Source organism: Rutidosis leptorrhynchoides, chromosome 2, assembly GCF_046630445.1.
Source record: "Rutidosis leptorrhynchoides isolate AG116_Rl617_1_P2 chromosome 2, CSIRO_AGI_Rlap_v1, whole genome shotgun sequence".
Taxonomy (NCBI): domain Eukaryota; kingdom Viridiplantae; phylum Streptophyta; class Magnoliopsida; order Asterales; family Asteraceae; genus Rutidosis; species Rutidosis leptorrhynchoides.
Window position 1 is genome coordinate 296,777,582 of NC_092334.1, and position 20,300 is coordinate 296,797,881.

The following is a 20,300-nucleotide window of genomic DNA, read 5'->3' on the forward strand; positions in this document are numbered from 1 at the left end:
CAGAGAAGAAGAAAAAAAAAATATCGCTGTGCTCTTTAATCCCATTGGATTTCCTTTTTATTTGATTTGCAATTATACATAATCATGTTGTAATAATAGAGATCGGTTGATAAAAAATGGAGAAAATGTCAACACAGGTTCACGAGTTGGGAGTAGGAAAGAAACAAAAAAATAATAATAATAGAGATAAAGGATACAGAGGTCACGCGTATAATATAGATCCCTACTGTTTTTTTTAATTAATAATAATAATATATAATAACAATACTATTAATATCTAATAATATTAATAAAATTAATAATAATGATAAATATAATATTAATGATAATAATAATTGTAAAAATGATAATAATAATAATAATAATACCATACTAATTATGATAATATTAATATTTTATCGATAATAATAATATTAGTAATAATAATCTAATTTATACATCCAATTTCATCTTTATATGATATAAAGTGATATTATGAATACAAATATTGATATTTGACGATACAAATAACATTACTACAACAACTATATTTGTATTTAAATTTAATTTATTAATATCATCTATTATTATGTAATATTTAATAATTATGTAATATGTATTGTAACATATACTGAATATTATATATTTATGCATTTTAATATAAATATATTATAATATTTATTTACATACTAATTATATTATACTTATGTATGTAATTATGAAAAATATAAATGTTTTATATATGTAAGTATTATATATATTTATTAAAATAGTACATTATTTCATCATAGATATATTATAAATTTCTACATATACATAATATAATAATTATGTATAAAATCATATATATATATAGTTATATTTATGTATATATGTATACTACCATATATATAAAATCATGTTTTAAATGTTGAGTAGATGATTAATTATGTATATTAAACAATTAACTACAAAGTATAACATTGTACATTTAATATTTTGATAACGTTGGTAAAATATGTTTGAATCATTTATATACAATATACTATATATATTCAAAATGAAAATCTTTAGTTATTAAATGTTATCTTTTATAATAACAAAATTACTTAATAGTTCATTAATACTAATATAATTAGTTTTATATATAATTATTTATATTTACAATCTTAGTTACAATTAAAGGTTCGTGAATCGTCGGAAATAGTTAAAGGTCAAATGTTATCATGAAATAGTTCAAACATAATGAGACTCGGTTTAATAGACTTTGCTTATCGAGTCGAATCATATAAGATTATGTTTAAATTTGGTCGGAAATTCCCGGGTCATCACAGTACCTACCCGTTAAAGAAATTTCGTCCCGAAATTTGAGTGAGGTCGTCATAGCTAACAATAAATATGTTTTCCTGACGAATATGAGTTGATAACTTGAGTTTTATCATCATTGAGTAATATGGATAAAAATAATTCGATTATTCGAAGAGTGCGAATGAAGCTATTCACAAAAGGATGAAATGAGAAACAAAGATTTGTTTTTAACTTTTGACGTAGTCAGGTTTGAATTTAGAAAATAAGGCGCGTCTTAACTTTTGACATTGCCTTGGTTGAATTCCGGAATTTAAGGGATTTAAAGAAAATCTTGAAGATCTATAAAATCTGATTCTTCGGGATTTATGGAAACTAAGATCTCTTTAATTAAATACGGTGATCTGCCCCGATTACTACGTCTGATATTTCCAGTATAAATTAAGCTCTTCCTTTCCATTATTCTCACCATTCTTATACTTTCTTTCTTAGTTCATACATCCAAAAGATTCTGAAAATGATTAATCCAGTTCTGATCCTTGTCCTCATCCTTACTATCGCAACAATCATTCTCCTTTTCCAACTTCCACCAGAGGAATCTGCTTTCTTCTACTTCGCCCTCGGGATTATAATGTTTTTAATTCTCCCGTGTCTTTATGTTGCGATAAACATTGATATACACGGTTTGTAATTTATGTGTTGTTATCGGACTTTATATTCTCCCTTATATTTCAAAGCTCTATGCTTTTGTTTTCTCTTCCCGACTTCAAGTCAAGCGAATAATGGTCCAGAATTTATAGATATAGAGTTTCGAATGATTATAATGTTCTAAGCATGAAGGAACGTGATAGCACGATTTGATTTTCAAATTTATCAACATCACGGAAGATAGAACCATCAAGAATACATTTTCTTGATTTGTTACGGAGTTAAGTAGGATGAAAGAGTTATGTAACATGGCACATGATGACGTTATGATCTGTGAATCATCACGTTTCATTTAGAAACTCAGCATGACTTACTGTAATATAATCACGTTGATCAAGTGTCATTATATTATACTAACTCATGCATCAGTTCCCATCATTACTACAATAACATTCATATTTTAAGCTTGAAAATTTACAGAATATAGAAACTAACAGTTTCTATATGATGTAATACTGATAGCACGAAAAGATTAATGATTTCAGATAGGAATAGTTATAAAAATATCTCCAGAAATATGGAGGATATTTATAATGAAAGGTACGATAATATCTCAGAATATCTAAGATCAGAGGATGATAGAAACTATTGTCTGCAAGGGTTTAGAGTAAGGAGCAAGTTATTCACTATAGACTTTAGCAGACATTGAATTATTTGGATTCTTTGAAGTCAAACTTATTCTTTGTGATTTATCCACGGCTTTCTTCATAGTTTCGCATAATCTGCTTTTCGGTACTATATTTTCTATTGAATGTTTCCAATATATTGATACACAGGAAGCACGAAGAGGTATATAATTTCGGACGAGAATATTTATGAAAATATCCTCAGAAATATCAAAGATATTGATGATGATATTTTGGAATTTATAAGTTCGACGATTGATGGAGAAAGATTTTCCGCAAGATTTTAACATGACTTCGGAGCAAGATATTCTCTAAAGATTTCAACGGATCCAGAATTACCTGAATCCTTTGAATATAGGATTTGGTCCTTGTATTTGTCCTTGGTCTCCTTCATGGGTAACTCAATCTGTTTTTCAATACCCAATTTTCTATCGAGCATTCCTAACACTCCTTTCTTTATCATCAAACTTTTGTCCGTTTAGACCATCTACCATTTTTCTGTTTCCTCTGCATTTAATGCTATGATATCTGAATCATCGGTTATTAATCCGAGGTGGTTTCAGGAGAATTGTGTTTTTAGATGATTAAACGCTGATGGTAATATGATGGAATATGAAAGGTTACCTGGTAACAATAAAAGAGCACGCGTATATATAAACGTTATAATAAGGTTGTTTCGTACGAAAAGTCGAAGTTGACTTGTTGGAGCTGTGACAAAATTGGCTAATTTTGAAAAGGGATCGCAAAGTTGTTTTTGTTAATAAATGCCAAAGGATCTGATGCGGCTATGTGTTGAACTTTTACTCAATTGCCGAGAGTTTCTCAGGTGCATAACTATATGCATAAATCTTTCCTTCCGTAGATGAAGTGCGGTTGATTCATCCTATCGATTGAGGTGTTTTCAAGAATCATGAAAGGTTTGAACGCAGAATGTAATCGTGAAGATACAAATGAGGTTTAAGAAGAAATCAAGTGGCAAACTTGAAGAATTGTTTAGTTTCATATGTTATATTCAATATTTTAATTCATTTTAATTGTCCAATGTTATTAGTCCACAGTCGATAGTCCACAGTTGACAGTGCAATCATTCATATATAGTTTAATATATAATATTTGAATTAATTAATACGTATCGTGACCCGTGTACATGTCTCAGACTCGCTCACAACTCAAAGAATATATATTATTATAGAATCAACCTCAACCCTGTATAGAGAACTCGATCATTACTGCATATAGAGTGTCTATGGTGATTCCAAATAATATATATAGATGTGTCGATATGATATGTCAAAACCTTGTATACTTGTCCCGATATTTAAAGTGCGTAAAATAAATAACAGAAATTAAATGACGATAAATAAAGTGCGTAAAGTAAATAACAGAAATTAAATGACAATAAATAAAATTGCGAGAATATAAATTGCGATAAATAAATTGCGATAAATAAAATGTAATACGGAATTAACAGTTAGCTAGGAATAGTTAGCTAGGATTTTGTTAGCGTGGTTTCTTAATAAAATTTAATATTGTTAATTAGTCTGTTTCTAATTAATTTTTATTGTGTCCATTATTTCTTCATTATGCCACTTGTTGGATTCTGATAGGTCAAAATTCAAATATGAAATTGAATTTGAATGAAAATAGTTATTCTTTGGTGAATGGATAAGTATCCCGGTGGTTGTAAATAGGATAGTGAATAACTGTTGAATCAGATTCGAAGAATATACAGTGTAACTTATTAATGTGAAATTTAAATATTCCTCGGGTATTACCTACCCGTTAAAATATTTTTATTATTAACAGTTTGTACAAAAGAATTTTTAATTACAATCTTTATGAAAACATATATACATATATATTTTCTTCAAATGTAATCATGAATTTAATGAGTTAACATGATATTAAACTCATTTAGTTTTCAGTTGGAACTAGAATAAATAATCTCTAAAACATTAGAGATTACATAATCACCATGTTGAACGAAGATAACTGATGTAGAATGTCATGTAGAATGATAATTATACTCGAGGTATAGATTGAGATGTTGAGGCATGTGATATTAAAATTTGGGTTGTTGGTGGTACTGTTGGTGCCGGTGATTTGGATGAAGCTGGTACGTTTTGCACCATATTTTCCAAGACTACAACTTATGCGCGAAGTTCGTTAACTTCTTCTATTACACCGGGATGATTGTCGGTTCGGACGAGCGGATGAATGAGGTTTAGAATCTGAGATAGTATATGATCGTGATGAGTTACTTTGGAAATGAGAGAGAAAATGGTGTCTCGAACAGGTTCGCCGGTAAACGTTTTAGGTTCATTGTCAAGAGGTGAATTTGGTTAGTGGAAATGATCGCCTTCTTCGCGTTTCCATTGATTAAGTCGACTACGAACCCATCTCCAATTCATTCAGAATAGATGATGGCTAATTGATCGATTCATTCCGGTTACTCTGCTTTCGGAGCTCGAGTGGAAATCCATATCGAAATAGCTGTCGAAATAACTATCGAAATAGCTATCGAAATCTGATGGACTCGAACTGGTTGAGGGATTCATCTCGTACGATCAGATGAAGGATTTTCGATAAGAAATAGATTATAGGATGTAGATTAGTACCCTGCAATACATAATTTACATATGCATATATAATACTAAAATCCCATAAGCTACGGAGGAATCTACGGAAGCTGTCAGGCAAAGGTAACAATAACAGATACGCTAAGATATGAATTTAACTATACACTGTCTATGCAATAAAGGAAGTAAGACGTGTCTTAGACTTTAAGGATGATAAGCAAATAATTTTTCGATACTAAATGATAAGCAAAACTTTTGACATGCAAACACGGTCGAAGTCCAGACTCATTAATGCATTCTAACGACTATCAGTTAGACTCACTAATGCAAGACCTGGTTCGCTAAGACCACCGCTCTGATACCAACTGTGAAGACCCGTCGTAATCCATCCGGACGAAGTCCATATCGATTATAAACGATTCACAATAGTTGATTACATCGCGAGGTACTTGACCTCTATATGATACATTTTACAAACATTGCATTCGTTTTTGAAAAGACAAACTTTCATTACATCGAAAGTTGATAGGCATGCATACCATTTCATAATATATCCAACTATAATTGACTTGATAATAATCTTGATGAACTCCACGACTCGAATGCAACGTCTTTTGAAATATGCCATGAATGACTCCAAGTAATATCTATAAAATGAGCAAATACACAGCGGAAGATTTCTTTCGTACCTGAGAATAAACATGCTTTAAAGTGTCAACCAAAAGGTTGGTGAGTTCATTAGTTTAACTTAAACAATCGTTTCCATCATTTTAATAGACCACAAGATTTCAGATTTCCATTTCTCATAAACATACGTCCCATGCATAGAGACAAAAATATCATTCATATGGATTGAACACCTGGTAACCGACATTAACAATATGCATATATAAGAATATCCCCATCATTTCGGGATCCTCCTTCGGACATGATATAAATTTCGAAGTACTAAAACATCCGGTACTTTGGATGGGGCTTGTTGGGCCCGATAGATCTATCTTTAGGATTCGCGTCAATTAGGGTGTCTGTTCCCTAATTCTTAGATTACCAGACTTAATAAAAAGGGGCATATTCGACTTCGATAATCCAACCATAGAATGTAGTTTCACGTACTTGTGTCAATTTCGTAAAACAGTTATAAAAGTTGCGCATGTATTCTCAGCCCAAAAATATAAAGGGTAAAAAGGCAAATGAAACTCACGATACTGTATTTTGTAGTAAAAATACATATGACGTCATTGAACAATGCAGGGTTAGCCTCGGATTCACGAACCTATATCAATTGTGTATATATTAATACGTATAATGTAAGTTACAAAATTTCATTTATTAATATGTATTATTTATATATTATAGTTTTGTAGAATTTATTCTAACCTTTATTTTAAAACGTATACTTATATTATATTTTAAGTTATATTTTATATATATATCTATTTTATGTATATATATCTATAATGATTTACGTTTATATAAATAGTGACATTAATATATTTATATACATATATTTGTGGTTAGTATTGTATTTATGAAATTTTATTAGTTTGTTATGTGAATTATTAATACAATCCTAGTATATACCATAAGTATATATATAGTGTACAAAAGATTTATTTGTTAAAATAATAATTTAGATAATAATGATTTACTAATAATAATAATAATTTTATTAATAATGATAATACTAATAGCAAAAAAATGAAAATGATAACTGTTAATGATACTAATAATAATAACTCTAAAATAATATTAATACTAATACCATACTTATGTTAATAATAAGGGTTCTAATATTTATAAAATGATAAATGATAATCATAATAATACTAGTAAATATTAATGATGATACTGATAAATATGATATTATTAATTGTAAATGTACTGATGATACTATTATTTATAAACCGGTACAAATTCTAATATTGATGATAATAATATATTTTTATTTCCTTCATAATAATAATAATGATAATCATAATCATAATCCTAATGATGATAAAATACTAAAATGATAAGTTTATTACTAATAATAATATTATTAATACCTATCATAATAATAATAGTAATGTCTATAATACTTTCAAATATGATAACAAGTATGATACTAATAATAACAATAACAATAACAATCAAAACAATCACAATAATAATAATAATACTAATAATAATTAATATATAATAACAATAATAAAATTAGAAAAGAAAACTACCTCACATGAAAAGAGTTTCAAAAAAAAAAAAAAAAAAGAAACTACCGTCCTCTGGACTCGATCTCGTGACCACATGCTCACACGCAAACACTCTCGACCATCCCACCAATTCTGATTCTCTGTACTAATATCGAATTTAAATTTTATATATAAACTGTTTTTCTTCTATTCCTCTTCTTCTCCACAAGTCACATGGATTCAACAAAACATCAATAACCAAAAAAAAAAAAAAAATCGGGGTTCCCTTTAAAGCTTCAAAACATTACAGAAAAAAAAATAATTTGGGTTCTAAAATAAAAAAAAAAAATACTAAAGGCCTACTGCAGCGTCGGTTCTTGGAACAAAACAAAAAAAATTGATTTCGTAATAGATAACATTATAGATAATGTTTATAACACGAAATAGTGTTCTAAACATGTATAAAAACTACTGGAATCGTCAATTTGATCAGTAACATATACACGAACGCGAATTTGTCTCAAGAACAATTGTTGACTTTTTTTAAACTAAACTTTGACTTCAAAATTCAAGATCGATATAAAGATTTGAGAGTTGAGATTTTGCAGATAGATTCAAAGAAAGATTTCTAACCTTTCTGCATTTTTAGATTTTGAAACTTTATTCGAAATTGAATTAAGAGAAAAAAAAATTGGAGCGTGCAGAGAAGAAGAAAAAAAAAATATCGCTGTGCTCTTTAATCCCATTGGATTTCCTTTTTATTTGATTTGCAATTATACATAATCATGTTGTAATAATAGAGATCGGTTGATAAAAAATGGAGAAAATGTCAACACAGGTTCACGAGTTGGGAGTAGGAAAGAAACAAAAAAAATAATAATAATAGAGATAAAGGATACAGAGGTCACGCGTATAATATAGATCCCTACTGTTTTTTTTTAATTAATAATAATAATATATAATAACAATACTATTAATATCTAATAATATTAATAAAATTAATAATAATGATAAATATAATATTAATGATAATAATAATTGTAAAAATGATAATAATAATAATAATAATACCATACTAATTATGATAATATTAATATTTTATCGATAATAATAATATTAGTAATAATAATCTAATTTATACATCTAATTTCATCTTTATATGATATAAAGTGATATTATGAATACAAATATTGATATTTGACGATACAAATAACATTACTACAACAACTATATTTGTATTTAAATTTAATTTATTAATATCATCTATTATTATGTAATATTTAATAATTATGTAATATGTATTGTAACATATACTGAATATTATATATTTATGCATTTTAATATAAATATATTATAATATTTATTTACATACTAATTATATTATACTTATGTATGTAATTATGAAAAATATAAATGTTTTATATATGTAAGTATTATATATATTTATTAAAATAGTACATTATTTCATCATAGATATATTATAAATTTCTACATATACATAATATAATAATTATGTATAAAATCATATATATATATATATATAGTTATATTTATGTATATATGTATACTACCATATATATAAAATCATGTTTTAAATGTTGAGTAGATGATTAATTATGTATATTAAACAATTAACTACAAAGTATAACATTGTACATTTAATATTTTGATAACGTTGGTAAAATATGTTTGAATCATTTATATACAATATACTATATATATTCAAAATGAAAATCTTTAGTTATTAAATGTTATCTTTTATAATAACAAAATTACTTAATAGTTCATTAATACTAATATAATTAGTTTTATATATAATTATTTATATTTACATTCTTAGTTACAATTAAAGGTTCGTGAATCGTCGGAAATAGTTAAAGGTCAAATGTTATCATGAAATAGTTCAAACATAATGAGACTCGGTTTAATAGACTTTGCTTATCGAGTCGAATCATATAAGATTATGTTTAAATTTGGTCGGAAATTCCCGGGTCATCACATTAGCGGGTGAACAGGTGGTCATGGGTTCGAGCCCGGTTCAGAGCATTTCTTTTTAAACAAAGTTTTTAAGGGTATACACTATTCCTTTTATTTTTATTATTATTATGATTATTACTATTATTGTTATGATTATTATTATTATTAGTTATTAAGGTTATAATTATGATTATAAATTTGTTATTGTTACTAACATTATTATTATTAAAGTTATTACTAATAATACTAGTATTATCATTATAATTATTATTATAATTATTATTATCATTATTATTATGATTATTATTATCGTTATTAGGAAAACAATATGATATATTAATATCATTATTATTATTAGTATTATAATTATTATTAGTATAACAATTAACATTATAAGTACCATAAACATTATTATTGCTATCGTTATAAGTATTATTATTATTATTATTATTATTATTATTATTATTATTATTATTATTATTATTATTATTATTATTATTATTATTATTATTATTATTATTAGTGTTATCATTAAAGTAATAGTTGTAGCACCAATATGATTAAAACCATTGTTTTAAGTATTATTGTTATTATGAAATTTAGCATTTTTCTAAAAACTATCGTTATTATTATTAGTATTATTACAAATAGATATTTTTATATAAAGGTACATTACAAAAATATTAGTATTACATATCGCCATATTGTTAAAGTTAGAATAATATTAACTAAGCTATATAAAATATAACAACTAATATAAAGATATATTTTATCATATATAATCTTTAGTATAAATTATTATTATTAATAAGAATAATAAATGATATATATTAGTTATATAAAAATATATAAATTAAAATATATTAAATATATATATATATATATATATATATATATATATATATATATATATATATATATATATATATATATATATATATATATATAACATATAAAATAACAAGCATACTACTAATAAAAATATATATATACTTGTTCGACTACAATTACGTATGTTAATAAATATACAATTGATATAGGTTCGTGAATCCAAGGCCAACCCTGCATTGTTCAATATAGTCATATGTATTTTTACTACAAAATACATTTGTTGAGTTTCATTTGCTCCCTTTTTAAATGCTTTTGCAATATATATTTTTGGGACTGAGAATACATGCGCTGCTTTTATAAATGTTTTACGAAATAGACACAAGTAATCGAAACTACATTATATGGTTGAATGATCGAAGCCGAATATGCCCCTTTTACTTGGTAACCTAAGAATTAGTAAACCAGTCTACTAATTGACGCGAATCCTAAAGATAGATCTATTGAGCCTAACAAACCCCATCCGTTGTAGCGGATGCTTTAGTACTTCGATGTTGTTTTATCATATCCGATGGATGTCCCGGAATACTTATATGCATCTTGTTAATGTCGGTTACCAGGTGTTCAATCCATATGAATGATAATTTTGTCTCTATGCATGGGACGTTTATTTATGAGAACTGGAAATGAAATTCTTGTGGTCTATTAAAATGATGGAAATGATTATTTATGTTAAACTAATGAACTCACCAACCTTTTGGTTGACACTTTAAAGCATGTTTATTCTCAGGTATGAAAAAAGTCTTCCACTGTGCAAATGCTCATTTTAAAGATATTACTTGGAGTCATTCATGACATATTTCAAAAGACGTTGCATTCGAGTCATTGAGTTCATCAAGATTATTATTAAATCAATTATAGTTAGATATATTATAAAATGGTATGCATGCCTTCAATTTTCGATGTAATGAAAGATTGTCTTTTCAAAAACGAATGCAATATTTATAAAATGTATCATATAGAGGTCAAGTACCTCGCGATGTAATCAACTGTTGTGAATCGTTTATAATCGATATGGACTTCGTCCGGATGGATTAGGATGGGTCGCTTCAGTTGGTATCAGAGCGGTAGTCGTAGCGAATAAGGTCTTGCATTAGTGTGTCTAACTAGGAGTTGTTAGGATGCATTAGTAAGTCTGGACTTCGGCCTAGTAGTTGTTTAGATGCATTAGTGAGTCTGGACTTCGACCGTGTCTGCATGTCAAAAGTTTTGCTTATCATTTAGTGTCGAAAATTACTTGCTTATCATCCTTAAAGTCTAGACACTTCTTACTACCTCTATTGCATAGACAGTGTATAGATAAATTCATATCTTAGTGTATCTGTTATTGTTACCTTTGTCTGATAGTTTTCGTAGATTCCTCCGTAACTTATAGGATTTTAGTATTATTTATGCATATGTAAATTATGTATTGCAGGGTATTAATCTACATCCTATAATCTATTTCTTATCAAAAATCCTTCATCTGATCGAACAAGATAAATCCCTCAACCAGTTCGAGTCCCTCAGATTTCGATAGCTATTCTGATAGTTATTCCGACAACTATTCCGACATGGATATTCACCTAAGCTCTGAAAGCGGTGTCACTAAAATGAATCAATCAATCAGCCATCTCCAATTCATCTGATGGGTTCGTAGTCGACTTAATCAATGGAGACGCGAAGAAGGCGATCCCTTCCACGAACTGAATTCACCTCTTGACAATGAATGATAATGCTAAAAACGAACATATATTTCATAGCATTATTCCTCAAGAAAGACAAGCTTTTAGTTGCAATTATTCTATTTAAAAGTGATATTCGTTTAAATAATAAAAGGTGAAAACAAAAGACAGATTCGACAAATTGAAGACGCAAACAACCAAAAAGCTCAAAAGCACAAAATACAATCAAAGAGGTTCCAATTATTGATAAGAAACGTCTCAAAATTGCAAGAGTACAAGATTCAAAACGCAAAGTACAAGATATTAAATTGTATGCAAGGACGTTCGAAAATCTGGAACCGGGACCAGAGTCAACTCTCAACACTCGACGCAACGGACTAAAAATTACAAGTTAACTATGTATATAAATATAATATAATATATAATTAATTCTTAAAATTAATATATATATTATAATATATTTATAAATCGTCGGCAAACAAAGAGCCAAAGCTGGGTGAGCTGTAATTTCAAACTCCGCGAGTTGCGGAGTTTGAAGGCAAAAAATTACGCGACTCGCGGAGTTCACCTGGACTCAAATTCCTATAAAAGCCAACGCAGTTCGACGAAAAATATATCCAAAAATATCAATCTCTCTATATCTATACGTAAATATTTATATTTATATTTTAATTTTAATTTTAATTTTAATTTTAATTTTAATTTTAATTCTAATAATAAGGGTATGTTAGCGAATGTTGTAAGGGTGTAAGTCGAAATTCTGTCCGTGTAATGCTACGCTATTTTTAATCATTGTAAGTTATGTTCAACCTTTTTAATTTAATGTCTCATAGCTAAGTTATTATTACGCTTATTTAAAACGAAGTAATCATGATGTTGGGCTAATTACTAAAATTGGGTAATTGGGCTTTGTACCATAATTGGGGTTTGGACAAAAGAACGACACTTGTGGAAATTAGACTATGGGCTATTAATGGGCTTTATATTTGTTTAACTAAATGATAGTTTGTTAATTTTAATATAAAGATTCACAATTGGACGTCCCTATAAATAACCATATACACTCGATCGGATACGATGGGCAGGGTATTTATATGTACGAATAATCGTTCATTTAACCGGACACGGGAATGGATTAATAGTCACTAGAATTATTAAAACAGGGGTTAAATTATGTACAAGAACACTTGGCATAATTGATAACAAAGTATTAAAACCTTGGGTTACACTCAGTCGACATCCTGGCGTAATTATTAAACAAAGTAATAAAACCTTGTTACAGTTTAAGTCCCCAATTAGTTGGAATATTTAACTTCGGGTATAAGGATAATTTGACGAGGATACTCGCACTTTATATTTATGACTGATGGACTGTTATGGACAAAAACCAGACGGACATATTAAATAATCCAGGACAAAGGACAATTAACCCATGGGCATAAAACTAAAATCAACACGTCAAATATCATGATTACGGAAGTTTAAATAAGCTTAATTCTTTTATTTCATATTTAATTTCCTGTATTTTATATTTAATTGCACTTCTAATTATCGCACTTTTATTTATTGTTATTGTATTTAATTTCACTTTTAATTATCGTACTTTTTAATTATCGCAAGTTTATTTTATCGCACTTTTATTTATCGCAATTTCATTATCATTATTTACTTTACATTAAGTCTTGTATTTATTTTTAATTTTGGTTTTAACTGCGACTAAAGTTTTAAAATCGACAAACCGGTCATTAAACGGTAAAAAACATCCCTTTATAATAATAATATTACTTATATATATAATTGTATTTTTATAAATTTAAACTAATATAGCGTTAAGCTTTGTTTAAAGATTTTCCCTGTGAAACGAACCGGACTTACTAAAAACTACACTACTGTACGATTAGGTACACTGCTTATAAGTGTTGTAGCAAGGTTTAAGTATATCCATTCAATAAATAAATAAATATCTTGAGTAAAATTGTATCGTATTTAATAGTATTTCCTTGTAAAATATAAGCTATTTTATATACACCTCGCATAACATCAAGTATTTTTGGCGCCGCTGCCGGGGAACATCTAGCTTAAAAGCCGGAAGCGCAACGCTAATATATAAAAAAACAAAAAGATTTTTATTTTTAGTTTACTTTTATAAAAATACGTTTTTATAAAAATACGTTTTATATATTCGAAAATATAAAAAGAAAAATAAAAATATAAATATTTTTAAGAATTTGTTAAATATTTAAGTTTTATAAAGTTTATTTATTTTTATTTTATAAAAATATAAGTTTTATTTATTTTGTTTTTATTTTAAACATAAAATCAAAAAAACCGAAAAAAAACATTTATAAATCTAGTTTTAAGAGTTTTATTTATAAAATTATAAAATATTTCTATTTTTATTTTAGGTTTTAAAATATAAGATTTATTAAATTTATATAAATATATTTTATTTAAAACAGAAAAATAAATAAATAAAATATAAATAAAACTGACCTGTTGAATTTAAACCTGCACCTAATCTGAATTTTCGAACCCCGCGACTCGCGGAGTTTTCCAGCTTTGGGCACCGCAACTCGCGGAGCAGCCCTGACACGGGTACACAGGAACCCTAAAAGCATTTATTACGGAGTAATTATTATTATTAATTTTTAATTAAACCCTAATTAGTTTTTGTTAATTTATTATTTAGTTTAGATTTTTAGATTTAATTTATATATTTAGTTAAATTAGTTTAATTAAATTATAAAATTAATAATTTTATAAAAAAAATAATATAAAAATAATATTTTTATAAAAAATTGTACTTTTTACAACTTTTAGTATATTTTTATATTTTGTCCCTTTTTAATTGTTTTAGCGTAATTTTTTGTATTTTTCGCTCGTATTTAGTTTTAATTCATAGTTTTTGCCATAGTTATTTTTATTTCTAGATTTTTAGACTTTGCCGTAAAATCCCTTAAGTGCTTTTTCTTTAGACTAAGATTTAGGTGCTTTAGAATTTTGCGACGCCTATTTAAGTTTTAGTTCCTTTTTAAGATATTGTCATTTGGGATATAGTTTTGCTTGTAAGCTTTAATATTTTTAGACGCCTTTTACCTATGTATCAATTATCATTCCAATTAGTAATCTCAATTTGCGATTATAATTTTAAGTTAGTGATAGTAATAAGGTTGGGTTAGTCAAGTATTTTTAAGTTTTATAAGTCACTATTTTTCTTTCTTATTTTTCGACGCCTTTTATTTTTCGACCTTTTTCGACGCGTTCTTTTTCTTTCTTATTTCTCGCTATTCTAGTTTTAGGACATAGATTTTTATTCTACTTCTTATCTAAATTTCTTAAAATTACGAAAATTTATTTTAAGTGGTTAAATTGATAGACATCAAAATTTTCTGGTTCGTAGTAATAGTTGGATTTATACGTGGACCGGGTTATTGGAGCCAAACAGTCCTGAATTATATTGAGACCAAACGAATCCTGCCCCTCTGCTGCATCTTTTGGCTATTCGAAACGTGGGCAAAATCAGAAAAGTCTATTAATTGGATAACTTATATAATTTTTTCTTTCCTTTTAAAAACTAATAGGATATTCAGTGAATGCACCGAGCAAGACGTTCACCACCTTTTGTACGTTCACCACTTGTAACTAGATCAAGACATCTAGCAAATATTACCGCCGTTGATTTTCCTTTAGAATCGTCATCCAGTCGACCAAGTACTCCAATTCAAATTTCCGATAATCCATTTTTTGAACCCGACCTCACAATTGAGAATCCGGATAATATTCAGGGACAATTCATAGATCCTGAACCATTAAATTTTCCTCCGGAACCACTAATCATTCAAACAGAGATTGTTGAGGAACGAACCATTAAATCAGAATCCTCTAGTGATTCGGATTCAACAAATTCAATCATGAAAAATCTGGAACCTTTAAGTATGGAAGACCGAATGAGAGCTAAACGCACTGGCCAAGGTCACGCAATTACTCATCCAGACATTAATGCGCCAGATTATGAAATCAAAGGACAAATTCTACATATGGTGACTAATCAATGCTAATTTAGTGGTGCGCCGAAGGAAGATCCAAACGAACATCTTCGTACCTTTAATAGGATCTGCACACTATTTAAAATAAGAGAAGTTGAGGATGAACAGATATATCTCATGTTATTTCCATGGACTTTAAAGGGAGAAGCCAAAGATTGGTTGGAATCGTTACCTGAAGGGGCGATTGATACATGGGACGTTTTAGTTGAAAAATTTCTTAAACAATTCTTTTCGACATCTAAAGCCGTTAGACTTCAAGCAGAAATTGTTACGTTCACACAGAAACCGAATGAAACTCTATATGAGGCGTGGACAAGATTTGGAAAATTATTAAGAGGATGTCCGCAACATGGTTTAGACACCTGTCAAATAGTACAAATATTCTACCAAGGATGCGACATCACTACAAGGAAAGACATCGATATAGCAGCTGGTGGTTCTATTATGAAGAAAACCGAAACTGATGCTTACAAAATTATTGATAACACTGCTTCCCACTCACATGAGTGGCACCAAGAAAAAGATATCGTTAGATCATCTAAAGCAGCTTGAGCCGATTCTAGCCATGACTTAGATTCCATTTCTGCAAAGATAGATGCTGTCGAGAGACGAATGGAAAAGATGACTAAAGATATTCACTCAATACGAATTAGTTGTGAGCAGTGTGGAGGACCACATTTGACAAAAGATTGTCTCAGTATTGAATTAATAATGGAACAAAGAGAGAATATTTCATACATAAACCAAAGGCCTGGAAATAATTATCAGAATAATTATCAACCGCCAAGACCGATTTACAATCAAAACCAGAATTATAACCGAAATATTCCATACAACAACCAACAAGGTCCTAGCAATCAACAAGTATCCAATAATACTTACAATCAGCAAAGACCTAATTTTCAAAACAAACCACCACAAACCGATGATAAAAAGCCGAATTTAGAAGATATGATGACAAAGCTAGTTGAAAGTCAAATGCAGTTTTTCATATCTCAAAAACAAACGAATGAACAAAATGCTCAAGCATTTAGAAATCAACAAGCTTCTATTCAAAATTTGGAACAAGAAGTAAGTAACCTAGAAAGGTTAATAGGTGAAAGAAAACCGGGAAGTTTACCTAGTGATACAAATGCAAACCCCCGGAATGAAACAGCTAAAGCTATTACCACAAGAAGTGGTACAACACTTAAACTACCTGAAATACCTGAAAATTTTGATGAAGCTATTCCTACTCCACAAGAACCACAATCTGAACAAGATAAGGAAAAAGAACCGGTAGTTGAAAAGGTTAATGCAGATAACACAGTTAAGGCTAAACCTTATGTTAAACCATACCAACCACCACTTCCTTACCCGAGTAAAATGAAAAAAGAAAGACTTGAAGCCGAGCAATCCAAATTCTTGGATATGTTTAAACAGATAAATGTAAATCTTCCTTTCATTGATGTAATTTCAGGAATGCCTAGATATGCAAAATTCTTGAAAGATCTAATCACAAATAGAAAGAAAATGGAAGAACTCTCGGCCGTTACTATGAATGCTAATTGTTCAGCAGTGCTGTTAAATAAGATACCAGAAAAATTATCTGATCCAGGAAGTTTCACAATTCCATGTTTTCTGGGTAGTCTTAGTTCAATAGAAGCATTGGCAGACTTAGGTGCTAGTATAAATTTAATGCCGTATTCACTATACGCTAAACTAGACCTTGGAGAATTGAAACCAACAAGAATAAGCATACAACTAGCCGATAGATCAATAAAATATCCTAGAGGGATAATGGGGAACATGCTAGTCAAAGTTGGTACTTTAGTATTTCCAGTAGATTTTGTTGTTCTGGACATGGAAGAAGATTCTCAAGTTCCTCTCATATTAGGAAGACCATTCTTAAACACGGCTAAAGCAATGATAGACGTGTTTGGTAAGAAACTGACCCTAAGTATAGAGGACGAGAGTGTTACCTTTTCAGTTGATAGAGCAATGCAACAACTGCAATCTGCAGATGATACATGTTATTATATTCAAACTATAGATTCACATGCAGAATTGTTAGAAGAATTTCCAGAATTACAAGGAACAGGAGAATGTTCTTTAGGAGAAGGAACTGAACCAATTGATGAAGCTGAAATGTTAGCTACACTAATAGCTAATGGATATGAACCAACAATAGAAGAAATTCAAATGCTAAAAGAAGAAGACAGATATCGATATAAATCATCGATAGAAGAACCTCCAACATTAGAGTTAAAGCCACTTCCAAACCATTTGGAATACGCTTATTTACATGGTGAATCTGAATTACCTGTAATAATATCTTCTTCTCTTACTGAAAATGAAAAATCTCAACTCATTTATGTGTTGAAAGCTCATAAACCAGCCATTGCATGGAAGATTCATGATATTAAAGGAATAAGTCCTTCGTATTGCACACATAAAATCCTTTTGGAAGAAGGTCATAAAACGTATGTGCAACGCCAATGAAGACTAAATCCTAATATGCAAGATGTTGTTAAAAAAGAAATTATTAAACTACTAGACGCAGGTTTAATTTATCCAATTTCTGATAGTCCATGGGTAAGCCCAGTTCAATGCGTGCCTAAGAAGGGTGGCATGACTGTCATTACAAATGAGAAAAATGAGCTTATTCCTACTAGGACTGTAACAGGATGGCGTGTTTGTATTGGTTATAGAAAATTAAATGACACCACCAGAAAAGATCACTTTCCCTTACCTTTCATTGATCAAATGTTGGAAAGATTAGCCGGAAATAGTTATTATTGTTTTGTTGATGGATTTTTTGGATATTTTCAAATTCCAATAGCACCCGAAGACCAAGAGAAAACCACGTTCACGTGCCCTTATGGTACTTTTGCTTATAAACGCATGCCATTTGGACTTTGCAACGCCCCTGCAACCTTTCAAAGGTGTATGATGGCGATTTTTCACGACATGATAGAAGAATGCATGGAAGTTTTCATGGATGACTTTTCAGTCTTCGGTGATACATTTGAATCATATCTAGCTAATCTTGAACGAATGCTTATTAGATGCGTACAATCAAATCTAGTACTTAATTGGGAGAAATGCCATTTCATGGTTAAAGAAGGCATCGTTCTTGGTCATAAAATTTCAAAAGAAGGAATTGAAGTGGATAGAGCTAAAGTAGATGTAATTGCTAAACTTCCACATCCCACCAATGTTAGAGGAGTTAGGAGTTTTCTAGGGCATGCCAGTTTTTACCGACGTTTTATAAAAGATTTTTCTAAAATTGCCACTCCTATGAATAAACTCCTAGAAAAGGATGCTCCATTCATCTTTTCAGATGAATGTATCAAATCTTTTAATATTCTTAAAGAGAAACTTACTAATGCGCCGATCATGATAACACCAAATTGGAATCTACCGTTTGAACTAATGTGCGATGCAAGTGATTTTGCAATGGGAGCTGTTTTAGGACAAAGAATTGAAAAACGATTTCAACCTATATATTATGCTAGTAAGACGTTACAAGGAGAACAAACGAATTACACAACTACTGAAAAAGAACTCCTTGCTATTGTCTTTGCTTTTGACAAATTTCGTTCATATCTCGTTCTAGCAAAAACGGTGGTCTATACTGACCATTCTGCTCTTAGATACCTATTTTCGAAACAAGATGCTAAACCAAGATTAATCCGTTAGATCTTACTCTTACAAGAGTTCGATATTGAAATCTGAGATAAAAGAGGAGCAGAAAATCTCGCCGCTGATCATCTTTCTCGTCTTGAAAATCCTGAATTAGAAGTTCTAAATGAATCGGCCATATAAGACAACTTTCCTGCTGAATATCTATTGAAGATAGATTATAATGAAATTCCATGGTTTGCAGACTATGCAAACTATTTAGTATGTAGATTCCTTGAAAAAGGATTATCGTACCAAAAACGAAAGAAATTCTTCAGTGATATAAAACACTATTTCTGGGAAGATCCACATCTGTTTAAAAGTTGTCAAGATGAAATAATACGCCAATGTGTATTCGGAGATGAAGCTAGTAAAATTTTAAACCATTGTTACACAGGACCAACAGGAGGGCATTATGGGCCTCAACTAACAGCAAGAAAAGTTTATGATGCTGGATTCTATTGGCCTACAATTTACAAAGACGCACACCTTCTTTGCAAATCCTGTGATGCATGTCAAAGAGCCGGAAAAATAAGTCAACGTGATGAAATGCCACAAAATGTCATTCAAGTATGTGAAGTATTTGACATTTGGGGTATTGACTTTATGGGTCCATTTCCAAAATCTCATAATAATCTCTATATTCTCGTAGCCATTGATTATGTATCTAAATGGGTGGAAGCACAAGCTCTCCCAACTAACGATGCACGAGTTGTAG